The sequence below is a fragment of the Kogia breviceps genome, chromosome 6 (assembly GCF_026419965.1).
Source record: "Kogia breviceps isolate mKogBre1 chromosome 6, mKogBre1 haplotype 1, whole genome shotgun sequence".
Lineage (NCBI taxonomy): Eukaryota > Metazoa > Chordata > Mammalia > Artiodactyla > Physeteridae > Kogia > Kogia breviceps.
This window is the reverse complement of record NC_081315.1, coordinates 3319402-3331505: the sequence shown is the minus strand read 5'-3', so window position 1 is coordinate 3331505 and position 12104 is coordinate 3319402. Positions and strand designations below refer to the sequence as shown.

At 42.1% G+C, this 12104-nt stretch overlaps 1 protein-coding gene across 9 annotated transcripts in view; it reads right to left on the bottom strand.

Annotated features, from left to right (window-relative positions):
- The window catches only part of RAPGEF2 (Rap guanine nucleotide exchange factor 2), a 249132-nt gene that overhangs the window by 55017 nt on the left and 182011 nt on the right, over nt 1-12104 (bottom strand). The window lies entirely within an intron of this gene.

Sequence of the window (12104 nt, the reverse complement as noted above, 5' to 3'; positions counted from 1 at the left end):
CGCGTCTACAAACGGTGCCCCCACTCTGCCCCACGCCGGGAAGGGTCCTGCATTTGTAAAATTCACCGCGACTAAACACTGTCCTATTTACCAAAAATCACCAAATGAATCTGTAAGGTTTATGGGCATTCGATGAGCCTTAAATCATACTAAATTCAGCGCTTAAATAGGTGGGTTTGGCGGTGAAGAGCACGGAATCCAACGCGCTACAACTTTCAAATTATACACCAATGAGCAAATTAGTCTCCTACTATCTGTTAGCCAGCAAAATGCAACTTTGTGGCAAGTGACAGCTTAAATAAGAAACCAGATTTGAGGTTCATGTATGCCCAACTGATGTTTAAAGGTTAAAAAGATGAGCATCTTAGAACAGACAGTGCATTGTTATACAAGTAACTACACAGGCACTACGGAGAAAACAGGAAAGTATGCTCTCGGAGAACGCAGAGTCGAGAAGGTTATGGACAACATTTACCTATCACAGACACATAGATACTACTTGTTCACGTTTAAGCTCCAAATAAAAATTGCGTCTACTGAACAGACTCCCTCAGCATCCCTCAAGTGCTTCTATCACCCCCCCATACAGCAGAGAAAATGCACTGAAAATGGAAACATTCACCCATTCAACAAATATTTACTGAGCCCTCTTCCTCTTACTATGTGCTAGCTAGCGAATGAGATGCTAAGAAAACGCTGCCCTTAAAATCTTACACTCGTAAGTCATGAGCAATTCTTCTGAATTCAGAAAGGGCGCTATGTATCTACAGCATCACACGTAGAAGACACTACTGCCCAATCAGAAACCTGGCATTTCAAGACACATGCTAAGTGACACCCGCACACTGGTAATAGCTTTCTTTCCTGCTGGCGTACTGATCCTATTGGGCTGCTGAATAATAAATAATAAAGACTAACTGTCAAAATCAAACTTAAGTAAGAGCTTGCCTTGGCAATATCCCCTCCTCTCCTGTGACCCTCACCCCTCCTCCCCTTCCAACACCAAGAGGCCACTTCACAGTTTAGAGTAAGTGCCACAGGGGAGGTGATGCAGGCTCCTGACACCCACAACCATTCAGACCTGACTCAATCAACAGATTATGACACTTCGTAGTACTTAACACACGGATGGACTCGGAAGGCATTGTGCTAGGTGAAATAAGGCAGACAGAGAAGGACAAATGTAGTGTGACATCACCTACATGTGGACTCTAAAAAAGTATAACAAACTAGTGAATATAACAAAAAGAGCAGCAGACTCACAGAGACAGAGAGCAGCTAGTAAACCAGTGGTTACCAGTGGGGGGTGGAGGAGAGGGAGGTACAACCTACTGGGTACGGGACAGGCTCAAGGATGTATTGTACAATGTGGGGAATATAGCCTATAGTTTGTAATAACTGTAAATGGAAAGCAACCTTTAAATTGCATAAAAAATTTAAAAAAATTAAATTAAAAAAATTTGAAAAGTAAAATTATACCCCTTCAGAAAAAAAAACATTTAATATAGTCTGCATAGAAATAATATTTTTAACATTATGGGAGACAAAGTATACAAAGAAAAGATTTAAACATAAATTTATTATGGGGCATATAAACAGATGCTAAATAAACAGATAAAAAGACATGCTGGAGAAGCTCAGAGAAGTGAGATGTTTATTCAAATGTGTAAAATCATTGCAAGAATGATGTATATCTCACTATGAATGTTTTTTAACTGATAATTGAAGATGTTTTGAAATAGATAAAACTGAGAAGACAACAATTTCCCTGCCAGTAACAGGCGAAACCCCCCAAATTTGAGAATTTATGTATTTTATGCACAACGTAGACGAGCGAAATATTTCCAGGATTTCCTCAGCAACAGTTTGAAGACGAAAGTTTGCCAAGCTGTATTTTACTTGTAGCTGAGTGATACATGTCAGATATTAAAACAATGTGTTCAAAGCCAGGATGAACACCCTTCCTCATCTTGGCTACGTTTCGTTCAACGCAGTCACTCACCACAAAAGGCAACTGGAGAACCAGGACTCCGTAGCTCAGCGACTTTAAAGGGCATCAGTCAATACACGTAATTACAGAACAATAAACTGATTTCTATTGATTATCTTTTTTAGAGATGGCTCAGGTCGACATGTGCCACATAGTGGGATTTTTAAAAATTAACTTGGGGCTTCCCTGGTGGCGCAGTGGTTGAGAGTCCGCCTGCCGATGCAGGGGACGCGGGTTCGTGCCCCGGTCCGGGAGGATCCCACGTGCCGCGGAGCGGCTGGGCCCGTGAGCCATGGCCGCTGCGCCTGCGCGTCCGGAGCCTGTGCTCCGCAGCGGGAGAGGCCACGGCAGTGAGAGGCCCGCGTACCGCAAAAAAAAAAAATAAAATAAATAAATAAAAATTAACTTGAATATGTCAAATAAAGATGTATCCACCTGACGAATTTTTACTCACCAGACAGTTATTTACTCAAGTCTCGCAGGACAGTGTCCGTCAACTGGTCGTCCTTCCTGACTAAATGCACCGCGGGGAAAGCACAGGAGCCTTCGAGCTCTAAAGCTCTGAAGAGACTGTGGAGTGTGAACAGACACTCCATAATCTACTCACCTACGCTCACTTAGACCCACAAAGAGCAGAATTATGTGGCTTTGTTAAGCTAAGAACCAAAAAGTCTGTGTGTAAAGGGAAAAGAAGAAACACTTTCATTCTTAAGAATTCAGCTCTACTTTATAAATACTTACTAAGTATCTGCTATGTCAGACACTCTGTTAGGGGCAGGAAATATCAAGGCAAATAAGACACCCCCAACTCCAAACGTAAATTCTACCACCCAAAGAGTCATTGTAGTAGGTGTCATGCACAACAGAAAAATAAGTCAAACACTGTGTGTGTGCTTTTGGCCACGCTACACGGCTTGCAGGATCTGAGCTCCCCGACCGGGGATCGAACCCCGGTCCCCTGCAGTGGAAGCGCGGAGTCCGAACTACCGGACCGCCAGGGAACTCCCTCAAACGTAGTTTTTTAAGCGTGGCTTTTTATCTCCCCACCACCACTTGTGTTCTTCGCCGACAATGAAATGATGTCAAAGTTAACGCATATACAAGTCGGTATTGGCTAAATCTCTCTTTGTATGAGAACAGCTGCCATGCTTGAGAAAGCTTCGCATTCTTCCCCATAGACGGGGATGAGAGTCCCGCGATTAAACGCCGTCAACAGGCCACGTCGGCCCGGCTGTGGAACGGGAGGGGCGCGGAGCTCGTCTGCCTCGAGAGAAGAGAGCCTGAAATGCACGCGTGCGGCCCAGCCTCACGCTCTACAGACCCGAGACCTGGAGCCCAGGCCGAAGGGAGGAAGCGGCTCTTTCAGAGGGAAGCGAACCAGCCAGGAGCTGGGAGGCAGGGCGCAAACACAGGCACCGGCGCCGCGTTCAACCTCAGGGCAAAAGGGTAACGCCGAAAGCTGGGAGCCAGCGACTCCCTGTCTGAGCAAAACATACCAAAGCAGGGGGCCACACGCCAAGGACGAAAGCCTCACTTGCCCCCGCTTTCCTGCGCTTGACCCAGGGCCTTTTAAACTGACTATCACTATATGCTGTTTCATCAGATTTCAGGTTAAACGGAGCTGGGGATTACCTTGCGGCTCTAGCCACCGCTTACAGCAGAAATTCTGCTCAACAGAAAGAAAACTGTTTGAAGCCGGGGCTGTGCGTACTAGTTCCCTGAATAAAATTAAATAATAATTAAATAAAGGGGAAATTAATATATTTTGTACATTTTGATCTTAACACCAACATATTCAATATTTAACAGCAATTCATTACGAACACAATTCAAGGAAACCTCTTATATTTTTCTTTTTGTCATTTAAGCGCTTTTATTTTCATATTTGATTGTACGAATATATCACTGCTCACGTTTTTCCTGGATCAAGCGATCTATATTCCTAAAAAGAGGGCACTTGTGAACCACAACTGTACATTAACTAGTGTCAGGCAAATGACTGAGTCATAGTTTCACCAGAAACACTATTAATTACATAAGAAACAACAATGGTAATATGTATGTAAATCAGATTCTTAACTGCGTAAAGTAAGCATAAACAATATTAATCACAGTTTTGTAAAATCTGGGTATCAATTAAATGAGAGCTTGTTTTGTTTACTTTTTTGGGAGAAACAGGGGTGCTATAACAATTAGCTTTAAGTAAGAAGTACTGGGCTTCCCTGGTGGCGCAGTGGTTGAGAGTCCGCCTGACGATGCGGGGGACGCGGGTTCGTGCCCCGGTCCGGGAGGATCCCACGTGCCGCGGAGCGGCTGGGCCCGTGAGCCGTGGCCGCTGAGCCTGCGCGTCCGGAGCCTGTGCTCCGCAACGGGAGAGGCCACAACAGTGAGAGGCCCGCGTACCGCAAAAAAAAAAAAGTACTACAGAAGACTTAAGGTTCATATAAGTACAGGCATTTGAGAGCCTTTGATTTATTAATTAATCTAATGATTGGCATTTATAAAAGTACCGGCTAATAAATGAACTCTGTTTTGAACATAAATTCAGTGAGTGAGGACGCCTTGAAATCTCTGACACCACTAAGTAAATACTTTGCTGAACTGGTAAAATTCCTCAAAGTGGTGCTAACATAGTAGAGACTAGGGCATTTCCTCTCTTCCCCTTCCTTCTCTCCCCCCAAAAAACTTCTTAAGTGTATGTTTTCCAGCTCCACAAGAAAGGGCTGGTATATCACTGGTTGTGTAATGGAAACATAGTAGAGTTGTATGTTCCATGAGGCATTTGCCTGGTAGGACTGCTGAGAATTCCAACAGTTCACAACTAAACAAAACCAAAATACACTGTCACCATCAGTTGAAATTTATGTCACTAAAAGTTTCCCAACTAACCCCAGAATCACTTTTATTTCAAGAAATAGCTACAACAGAACACACAAGGTTTGGGGTAATGGTTAGACCCTCTCCAATCCTCCCTGGCAGTTCACCCTGCGTAACAACAGTACTAAAAGGTACATTAAGCATCACACTTAGTGACTGAACGCCAGCTTCATGTTAAGATGCAACACTAAGAATTTACCCAAATGAGTGCTGTTTGCCCCAGATCAACCCTGGAGTTCTGTGAGCGCTTTCCACGCTCATACTTTCAGGCTCCGAGGGGAGGAGCTGGTATATTCCTGGACACATTTCCCATTTTCTCCTGAGGTGTCAGTGAAAATACAGTCTCCTATATTATCCACTCATTCATCATTTATCGAAAACTTGTGTTGTGAGGATTAAGTGAACGACTGGGTATGAAGCACTCAAAGGAGAGCCTGGCACCCAGAACCAGACAGAAGGGTGTCGGCCACAAACTACCGCATGTGGCGTCTCCCAGCTCTGGATGCCTGCAGCTCGAATCTAGTCTGGGTGCCAGCAGGGACTGAGCTGCTCTCAGAAAGGGCCTTAGGGACCAGTCACCACCCAGCTCCAGACACTGCTCCTTCACCCACGGTAGGACTAAGGTTGTGCTTTAAAAGCAGGTCATATTCTGTGTGTGTGTGTGTGTGTGTGTGTGTGTGTACACACACACACACACACACACACGAGAGCTCTTCTTTTACTAAAACTAATCTGTTCTAACACGACGAGTTCCGACACGCTCTGACCTATTTCTACATACAGCAGAGGCAGGAATATTATTTGGTAGCTCATTTTAAAGACCACTTTATACTATGGTCAACTTTTATTTCTCTAACCCATAATATTTCTTTAGGAACACCAGAAAAAGTAAGCATTTGGACTCCTGAGTATTATTCATCAGAAATCATTTTTACTTCTCTCATATCCCATTAAGACGTCCTCAAGACCCAGCACTCATCCTTGAAATAATACTTCATCCATCAGTATTCCACAAAGCAAAGAGAAAGATTTCTTCTGCACGGTATACAATTTCTTTTGTTTGTAAATATACATAAAGGCAAGAAACAAAGCTTTCCCCAAAGGGTCATGAGATAATAATTTAATAAACTGATAGATTTAATAATATGTCTCATTAAAATACATGTACACATTTTTAAATGTTGGTATGACCACGCTTTAAAGGAACGGCTCAACAAAAATTTGCTTTATATTTACTGGAGAAACCTGCCAAAAGATCAGCAATTTGTAAGAACTTAATATTCTCCCAGCTTCCTGGCAGGCTCAAGAGACATAAGTCTCATTTTACATATCAAATTACCTTCTGTTCAACTTCCTGCTAAGTCAGGCGACCCCGAGCAAGTTGATTAACTTCTGTGCACCTTAGTTTCCTCTGTCAAATGAATGTAACATTGTCCAGTGACTAAATGAAATGACTTGTAGAATCCACCTGCAGCTGTCTCTCTCTCTTTCCATTCCCTCCGCCATTTTTCCATCTTAGGTCAGACAGTTTCCAAATTCAATGGGGAAAAAAACCCAGCTAACTTACTTTTGACACTCTCATACCTAACACCACCATTAGAGTGCTTTACTTATTATATATATATTTTCCCCCGAAGTCTACATATTATATTGTATTTTTTAAAGATTTTTTTGATGTGGACCATTCTTAAAGTCTTTACTGAATTTGTTTCAATACTGCTTCCGTTTCATGTTTGGGCTTTTTTGGCCCCGAGGCATGTGGGATCTTAGCTCCCCGAGCAGGGATGGAACGAACCCTCACACTCTGCATTGGAAGGTGAAGCCTCAACCACTGGACGGGCAGGGACGTCCCTGCGTCTTACATTTTATTTTATTTTATTTTTTATTTTTATTTATTTATTTATTTATTTATTTATTTTTTTGCGGTACGCGGGCCTCTCACTGTTGTGGCCTCTCCCGTTGTGGAGCACAGGCTCCGGACGCGCAGGCGCAGCGGCCATGGCTCACGGGCCCAGCCGCTCCGCGGCACGTGGGATCTTCCCGGACCGGGGCACGAACCCGTGTCCCCTGCATCGGCAGGCGGACTCTCAACCACTGCGCCACCAGGGAAGCCCGCGTCTTACATTTTAAATAAATCATATATTTATATGGAAGAGCTCACTGCTTAGACTGCTGTACCAAATTTTGCAAAATAAACAGCCTCACTGTCATGGTAGGCTTAGTGTGCAATTACCGTCTTTTATAAACATTCAAATGTTCATAGCTGAGAATTCTCGCCAAGTGGTAGCACCTTGGGGCATTTGTGCTTTTGTGTCAAGAGCCTCGCTATATTTGGCCGTAAAAGCCTCCACAATCGTCGTGCATGTATTTGGCCAGGACACGAGCTGCGTGACTCCTGCCATCCTAGAGGGCGGTTTGAACAACCACCTCTTGCGGGAGGGGAGGGAGTGCTGCAAGTGCGGTCATGCTTTATTCCAAAAATTCCTTGCTACTTTCCTACCTTAAAATAATGTTTTGGAGCGAGGTGTAACAGAGAGGACTGGATGTTAAGATATAGTTTATGTACATTAAAATTTCACTTTTCTGTCCAAACATAAACCTTTATATGTTAGAAATAGCTCCTGAAATGTAGTGGTGGCCCAGCCCTCTCCCCAGGGCAGAAAGGCTACCCGCATGTTTTTTAGGGTTGGTAACCTATGAATGAACCGTAAACTTCCTTGGCTACAGTTGCATGAATTACAATCTAAAATTTAATCCCTACATTTATGAAATAAGGATAAACGGGAACACAAACAGAACAACTCAGACCCGTTCAGGAAAATAAATAAGCAAAACTAGTAAACTGACTGAAAGGCTGTCAGTCACATGATCGACGTCTTCAAGCAAATACTTTTAAGAAGCCTTTTCTATCGGACATTCATAGAAAGCACTGAATAGGAAACTCATGTGAACTTCACTGCAAAACAGAAAAGTGGGATCCTTTAGTATGAGGAGAAAGTGTACGATCTAAGCACCACCTATTCCAAAATGTAAGGCTGTGTAAAGCAACAGTAAGATCACCTGTGCACCAGTCCTGTTCTAACAAGAATCTCACGGAGTAGGTTATTATTACGACTATTTTAGGTAAGAGGAACTAAGACACAGAAAAGTTAAGCGATCTGCAGCAAGATCACACAGTGAAAAGGTGGCAGAGAGAGATTGCTGGCTGCCTGGCCCTGTACTGAATACACTTAAGCATTGAACTGTACTGTATTTATTGACTTATTGGTTGACTTGAAAACCCTCACGAATACTGATGAAACTCTGAAATGTCTGCTTATATCAATTTATTAATGTAGTTTCTTGTACAACTTTCAAAATCATATAGAAAAACAGCCATTTAAAACAATTTCTCACTCTTTCATAAAACACATTTATTAAAACTTTACATCTGCATCTCCAGTATCAACGGTTTTGACATCACAATGCCACTTTTAGAGTCATCCAATAAAGTTTTCATTCCTTCTGAATTGTTTGAGATACACCACCACTTTTTGCATCTTTTTGTGATATACGGTGCAACATTAGTGAGGTCGATTTTTCATTGTCTTGTAGGTTCTTTACAAAATCATTTACTATTTATAAGCTAAATGTTATGGTAATAACCAGTATTTGCAATTCTGAGATCACATATCCAAGAATCATTATTAAATCTCTGTAAAACAGAAAACTTCTTTAACTCCCTCACCCCACGTTCCATCATATGACCCTTACAACATTCCAAGCTAGCATTGCTTGAGGTCATTACTGCCTTATGTTCCTTACGGAAGAGGACTTTTTTGTTTTAAAAAAAAAAAAAAAGATAAAATGAATTGAGAGAGAACCTCATAATGTAAGAGACAAAAAGCAACTCCTTTTCCGGTAGTTAACTCTTGCAGAACGAAATCTTGCCTGATATATTATACAATACCCCTAACATCTGACAATCAGAGATAAAGTATGTGGGTGCAGGGACACACACAAATAAGCTAGTCAACTAATTTCATCACCTTAAAGAAAGACACCTGGCACAGTGAGAATAGTTCTATAATAAATATCAGAACCACTAAACGTCTGTCCTCTGAAAGACAGCTGTAGTTTTTCAAGATGAAAATGTTTATCTGGGACCAAAAATAAAACAAACTATATAATCTTCCACAGAAATACCGAGGTAGTTAATTAACATGTATATATCACCAAAGAAAGTGTCCTGTTGTCTGTTAAAAAACACAGTTTTATGATGGTTTTCACGTGACAGCCACTCCATTCTCACTCCAAACACACACACACACACACACACACACACACACACCCATATAATCCCTCTTCCTTTTCAGTTTATTTGCAGCTATCAATAACCAGTGAGGTGAAAAGCACATCTTTCTCTGAGGAATTTCAAAAAAAATGTCTAGATCACTTAGTCCAAGATATTTTCAATAAAATACATGGCAAATTTTGGCACTGAGTCAGGTAACTGAAAAGTCACCTTCTGGGTAGCACTTCACCTACAGAAATCCTAACCCTATGTGCATCTTCTCCTCACGTTAGGAATAATTCCCCCATCATCTGGGGCACGTGTGCTACCTAGTGAGCAGCGTGGTGAATATTTGATGCCTGTTTGTTCTAATACTTATCAAGCGCCCAGATACTGCACTTAATGGACGAAGAAACAGAAGCTCAAACAGCTCAAGTGGCTTGTCCGAAGCTCCCAGGTACAAGGCTCCAAAATCTATGCCCACTGCACTCTGCGCCTGGACTCCAGAAATTTGTTATTGGGGCCATATTCTAACCCAGCTGTGACACCCATCTTCTCCCTTATTGAAACAGGAAACACCCTAAGAAACTTTAATATCACCATAGCTTCATTGTCTGATACAAAAACCAACCCAATAAATATATTTTTTAGTAAAATTGGTGATTATCCATACAGCAATACTGATCGTATTCTACAGCTACTAAAACTTGAGTTCTCGTGCTTTCCAGGACCACGTGGGACCGGTGCTCTGGAAGTGGAGACCCCTGGAGATGGAGGGGAGCCGCTCGTGACACGAGAAGGCAGTTTCTCGGACCAATTAGACAGCAACTCTGATGAGCTCCAGAGGGACCGTGGGCAGTTACCCCAGCTGTAAAAATGCTCAAGGGAGCGTGGCGTCAGGGAAATGAGCGTTTGAAGCCAAGGAGAAAAGATTCCTATGGGATCCATGGACGATCCTAAGCTGCCTTCTTTTTGAACAAATATAAATAGTTGGTTTGGCAAGAAAGCCTCACTCGGAATTAAAGACATTACCCCACAAGTAATGTTTAACTCTCTAAAAAGAAGTTATAAAAGCCACGTGACATCCAAATGCAAATGCACTTAGGTCTCTATACAATAAAACACCAAAAAATGGCTGAGACTGGTGAGCTATTCACCAATGTCCTCCTCTTCCAGGGAGTACAGCTGGATTGCATTTCCCAACTTCCCTTACAGTCACATAGGTGCCCACACAACTGACTTCACGCCTTCAGGGTATGAACAAACAGAACTGATGGATGCTGTGCCCACACCCTCCTTATATGCATCTTCTACAGAGCCGCCGAGACCTTCCCTTTGCATCAAGAGTCTCTGTTGGAAGACCACGGAAGCTTTGCGCCGAAGGTTAGACAACTGAGCCATAAAGTGGAGGGGCCTGGATCCCTGGATCCCTGCTTAGAGGAAAACTGTCCATTAAGTGATCCAGAGTACTTGCTTCAGATTTTATGCAAGAGAGAATAAACTTCTATTGTATTTGAACCATTGTTATTTTGCTTGGTTTGATACAATGGCTAGAATTATCTTAACTCCTACAAATACAAATATGATGATACTTTTTTGTGACCTGTCTGCAAAAAATCTTCCACAGTGAAATTCTCAATTCCTTAAGGAGAACTAGGTAGGGCTCTGATGACACCCTGACCTCTTAGTGCTATGTGCAATTTGGATAAAATCAACATTAGAGCTCCTTTCGTCAGTCAAACACATTTATTAAACATCCACTTTATGCCGGTATGCCAGGCGCTGCTCCCAGTTTTCTAAGACAGCACCAAGTAAGATAAACTCCCTGCTCTCATGGATCTTACAACTAGAGGGCAAGATAAATAATAAAAGATTAACGAAGAAAACTGTCAAATAGCGGTAAGTGCTGCATTCAGCAGAGAGACTGATGTGACAGAAGGATGACTGGGGGGACTTCCCTGGTGGTCCAGGGGTAAAGAATCCGCCTTACAAGGCAGGGGACACGGGTTCGATCCCTGGTCAGGGAACTAAGATCCCACACGCTGTGGGGCAACTAAGCCCATGTGCCACAACTACTGAGCTCGAGTGTCTCAACTAGAGCCCGCGTGCCGCAAACTACAGAGCCCACGCGCCCTGGAATCCGCGTGCCACATCTACAGAGCCCACGTGCCACAACTAGAGAGAGAAAACATGCATGCCACAACTAGAGAGAAGCCCGCACACCACAACGAAAGATCCCACACGCCTCAACAAAGATCCCGTGTGCTGCAGCTAAGATCCAAGGCAGCCAAAAATAAATAAATCTTTAAAGATAAAAAAAGGGATAGCCAAGAAAGACTGAAGATGTGACAATGTGATGAGAAAACTGGTTTTTATATTCTCAGTTATTTCCTAAAGGGATAGTTCTAACCATACCACTTTATTAGATATATATACCATTTTACTAGGTGTATATATATATATATATATATATATATATATATATATATACACACGCACACATACACCTTATAGATCTATATCTTATACACATAGACATACATACAAGTATATATACATACATACTTTATATATTAACACCTACTTACATTTCATGTATTTATAAAGTATATGTTATATTTATATTGTCTTTGTGTAAAATTGAGAGAAGCCTAGTATATCCCTAAGCCAAAGGAATCCAATTACTAAACATTTTATGAAAAATTATTGGGCTCTATGCACCTTCAAAATGAAATCAACTAAGTATCACAGTACCTGAGGAATCAAAGACAGTATAAAATAGATTTGGATTTGTCCACCGCCCTATGAGTCGGAGAGCACTCTGTCAAATTTCAAGATGCAAAATATTACACAATGGGAACACAAGGCTTCCAAAATAATTATTTGTCCTCCGAAAGTACCGCTTAATAGGTTCAAGGGAAAATTAAGTCTAGAAGCCACGTACTCTGTCAATTGATTTTGAGT